This window comes from Piliocolobus tephrosceles, chromosome 7 (assembly GCF_002776525.5).
Source record: "Piliocolobus tephrosceles isolate RC106 chromosome 7, ASM277652v3, whole genome shotgun sequence".
In the NCBI taxonomy this organism is placed as follows: Eukaryota; Metazoa; Chordata; class Mammalia; order Primates; family Cercopithecidae; genus Piliocolobus; species Piliocolobus tephrosceles.
The window spans coordinates 38,356,214-38,361,063 of record NC_045440.1 but is presented as its reverse complement, the minus strand read 5'-3'; the positions used below and the strand labels follow the sequence as shown (position 1 = coordinate 38,361,063).

At 43.3% G+C, this 4,850-nt stretch overlaps 1 protein-coding gene across 1 annotated transcript in view; it reads right to left on the bottom strand.

The window, feature by feature from the left end:
- Positions 1-4,850, bottom strand: part of IDO2 (indoleamine 2,3-dioxygenase 2) — a 73,495-nt gene that overhangs the window by 54,428 nt on the left and 14,217 nt on the right. The gene's annotated exons all lie outside the window — the stretch shown is intronic.

Below are 4,850 nucleotides of genomic sequence, written 5' to 3'. Positions count from 1 at the left end.
CCCGCGCGCGCCTAAACCTTTCCCGCGCGCGCCTAAACCTTTCCCGCCGGCGCGCCCAAACCTTTCCGGCTCGCGCAAACTTTTTCGCGCCCAGGAAGATATGCAGCCTACGGCGCAGATGCGATCCTGCGCCCGGGAAAATTACAAACCCACGGCGCATGCGCAATTGTAATTTGAGAAGACCCCCCCCCCACCATCCTGGCCCAACCTCTTCCCCTGCCAGCCTATATAAGGCATCGCACCACCATTATTAAACGAGACTTGATCAGGCTATTTGTCTTGTCTCCATTTCTCGTGTTTTCTTGTCTCCTCCATTCCCACTCCTCCTTCCAGGGCCCGTTCGACTGTCCCGCGGGTCGGGACAGAAATTTAGGTCAGGGTCATAGAAGCAGGATTCAAATGTTAGTGTGTTGAAGAAGTAGAAAATAGAGAAAATGTAGATTACTTTTCTCTGCATGTTGAACAAACATTGAGAATGCACCATATGCTACATAGGCCCTGTGCTCACCTCAGATACACAGATGACTAAGGAGCATATGCTCTAGTACAGGAGAAAAACACATTAGTCAGATATATGCCAATGCGGTAAAATATGTTTAATTACTGATAACTGTGTAAGCCAAAGAACTTGCAAAGAAGAGGAAGTAGTTAATTCTGTCAGCTGTTGTGAGGAATTAAAGGGAAATATTCATAAAAATACGACAGATGATCCCAATTTTTGGAGGGGAAGTGACTTTTTTGGGTTGAAATGTGAAGAAGGGAAGGTAGTAAAGGTAGAGGGGACAGCAGATAAACAGATATGGGTGCTTCCTGGGATACAGATGACTCAGTGTTGCTAAAATATAAAACTCAAGAGAAAGTGATAGAGGCAAGAGGCAGACAGATGCCTAGGCAGATAGGGAAGGGTCCCTGTGAAACCCCATCTTCAAGCCCAAAACAGTCCAAAGGCTGAAAGACCGGACGCCTGGTCCCAGATGAAACCCGTGACACAGAGGGAAAACTTTCCCTGTTGGCCCACCCTTTCCCAGTTGATTCTTTCTGAATAATGCCTTTTAAGTAATCAAATGTTGCCTTTTCTGATGCTACCTATGGTTTGCTTGGGCACGCCCACATGCATACTAGGAAAACTGGTGCAACCACCAGGAATTCGTGCCTTATGCTATGGAGGAGCCTAGCCTTTTCAGCTTGCCTGTGAAAGTCCTGGTACTCCATTGTGAGGTGGGAACCTGCTGGAGAAACCCCTCTCTTTGCAGAGAGCTCCCCTTTTGCGTAATAAATTGCATCATCCTCACCCTTCATTATGTCTACCTGCCTAATTCTTCCTGGTCATGTGATGAGATCCTGAATTCTGCTGAACTAAGGAGCCGAAAATCCTGCATCAAAAGGATGATGAAAGACGAGCCAAAAAGTTACATGAAATGTGCTGTGTGTAGAATATATGAATTTTCCCTTTATGTAAGTTGGTGACATGGTTTGATTTGAATTTTAGGAAGATAAATTTGTAGGACTTTAAGATATAAAGTCAGATAAGGAAGTCTTTAAAATATTGTTCAAGGACTAAACTTAGGCAATGACAATGAATTTGGAAAGGAGAAGCCATATATTCAAGATCTATCTGGAAAATGAAATTGAAATGATGTGATGATTAAATTTGGGTCTGGGGGCTCAAGGTAAGAAAATCACTAGCCCAATAGCTCCATTTATTTATTTATTTATTTATTTTATTTTATTATTATTTTTTTTTGAGACGGAGTCTTGCTCTATCGCCCAGGCTGGAGTGCAGTGGCTGGATCTCAGCTCACTGCAAGCTCCGCCTCCCGGGTTTACACCATTCTCCTGCCTCAGCCTCCCGAGTAGCTGGGACTACAGGCGCCCGCCACCTCGCCTGGCTAGTTTTTTGTATTTTTTAGTAGAGACGGGGTTTCACGGTGTTAGCCAGGATGGTCTCGATCTCCTGACCTCGTGATCCAGCCGTCTCGGCCTCCCAAAGTGCTGGGATTACAGGCTTGAGCCACCGCGCCCGGCCAATAGCTCCATTTATATGCCCACTCTAGGCCCATGGTTTAGCCAAGTAAGACATAGTCTGAATTTCAGTGACCCCCAACTCTCACCCAAGGGACAGTAAACTATATTAATTTTTGTGAATTTTCATTGGCACCCAGCCTCTCTCATTTGTTTACGTACTATCTATGGTTGCTTTTACATTACAGCAGTAGAGTTGGTAATTGCAACAGAAACCACATGGTAGGCAAGTTTAAAGCACTTAGTATTTGGCCCTTCAGAAAAAGTTCACCAATCTCTGATTTATTACCCTGACCTGAGGCTCCTTTCTCAGTGTAGAACCTGCACAACTGAATTTTTGGGTCAAGAAGAGGAAGTGAGGATGATTTCCATGTTTAAGAATTAGGTGAGCAAATGAATGGATGGAAACAGGAATTGAGACAGAAATGTAGGTGAAAGTCAAAGGGTGGGGATAAATGTGGTAAATTCATTTTTAAATATATTGACATTGAATTACCTGTGCAATAAAAAGATATGACTATGGTGAAAAGTTGTATACACAGTTTAAAGTTCAGGAGAAAAGTCACATTAGAAATACACAATTGAGGCTAGACACGGTGGCTCACACCTGTAATTTCAGCACTTGGGGAGACTGAGGAGGGCGGATCCCCTGAGGTCAGGAGTTTGTGACCAGCCTGACCAACATGGTGAAATCCTGTCTCTACTAAAAATAAAAAATTAAGCAGGCATAGTGGCACATGCCTGTAATCCCAGCCTCTTGGGAGACTGATGTAGGAGAATCACTTGAACCTGGGAGGTGGAAGTTGCAGTGAGCCAAGATCGTACCACTGCACTCCAGACTGGAGTAACAGAGCAAGACACCATTTCAAAATAAAAAAGAAGAAGAAAAAGAAATATGCAATTTGAAAGCATAACTACAGCAAAAACCCTACATTGTGGTTAAAACCACAAGCGTGTATAAAGCCATTTGAGGTAATATGAAAAGCAAAAGGAGAAGAAAGCCTAGATTAGCACAATGGAGAATATCCACAAGGCAGATAGAGGAACTAACTGCAGCAATACAGATCAAAAACATAGTGACAGACGTTCAATGAGCTTGAATAGAATGACCCTATAGAAGTCAAGACAGTAGAGGATTTCACAGAAGTAGAGAATCGTCAGAAGGTCGAATGCATCATTACAGAGTTAAAGTAAGATTGACTTCTTTAAAAATCAAAACAATATTAGGAAGTCACAAATACATATTAGTTTATCTATGTACATTTAATAGAAATTTAGGTCAGGGTCATAGAAGCAGGATTCAAATGTTAGTGTGTTGAGGAAGTAGAAAACAGAGAAAATGTAGATTACTTTTGAAGGAGAGCCATAAGGCAGCAGGGAATTTGCATTTAAGAGTGATCTTTTAAGAATGAGAAGCTTGAGCAGTTTATAGTTGGCTATTGCAAGAAGGGGAGATTGAAGACAAAGGAGAGAGGAGAGTAATCGAATGCAGAAGGAGCAAAGGACTAGAAGAAGTGAAGGAGGAGAGAGAGAACAAGAATGGAATGTCTGTCCTTGCAGCAGCAGTAGGAGAAGATACGGAGTTTAAAGGAGTTCACTTTTTATGGACTCAATTTCTCGACAGATGGGAGTGAAAATCAAGTTGTGTGAGTTGAGATAGGGGTGGGTGTGAAATTAATTACAGAGGGGAAAAGACCAAGGACTTTAACCTAAACATACAAATGACATGGAAGGTCCGTGAGAACCCAGGGAAGTCTGAAAACTGTGAATTTGGAGTAGTATAGACCTATACATTACCCACAAATCACTTGGAAGTTTTCGGTCCCTGAGGATCTGAGACAAACCTGGGTTCAAGCTCCCAATTAATTCATAAGTTAGGTACATCCAACATCCTATTCACAGTCTCTGATTGACTGATTGATTGAGACACAGTTTCATTCTATCGCTCGGGCTAAAGTGCAGTGGTGCGATCTCAGCTCACTGCAACCTCTGCCTCTTGGGTTCAAGCTCCTAATTAATTCATAACTTGGGTACATCCAACATCCTATTCACAATCTCTGATTTATTTATTTTATTTATTTATCTTGAGACACAGTTTCATTCTATTGCTCAGGCTGGAGTGCAGTGGCACGATCTTGGCTCCACCTCCTGCATTCAAGAGATTCTCCTGCCTCAGCCTCCTGAGTAGCTGGGATTACAGGTGTGTGTCACCACGCCTGGCTAATTTTTTGTATTTTTAGTAGAGATGCGATTTTGCCATGTTGACCAGCCTTTGTCTCGAACTCCTGACCTAAGGTGATCCACCTGCCTCAGACTCTCAAAGTGCTGGGATTACAGGTGTAAGCCACTATGCCCAGACAAAGTTTATAGAGGTTTGAGAAAAGAGTGTTGACATAAAATTGCTGGGTTAGACACACCACAAGTTAGTGCCCTACAGGGAGTGCAGTCATAAGCATTGGAGTTATATTTTCTACTCAACAGAAATATTTTGCTGCTCTTCTGTATAAAAATCTACAAATTAAAGGCCAGGCATGGTGGCCTATGCCTGTAATCCCAGCACTTTTGGGAGGCCAAGGCAGGTGGATCACGAGGTCAGGAGACTGAGACCATCCTGGCTAACAGGGTGAAACCCCGTCTCTCCTAAAAAAAATACAAAAATTTAGCCAGCCATGGTGGTGGGCACCTGTCGTCCCAGCTACTCGGGAGGCTGAGGCAGGAGAATGGCCTGAACTCGGGAGACAGAGCTTGTAGTGAGCCAAGATCGCACCACTGCACTCCAGCCTGGGCAACAGAGCCAGACTCTGTCTCAAAAAAAAAAAAAAAAAAAA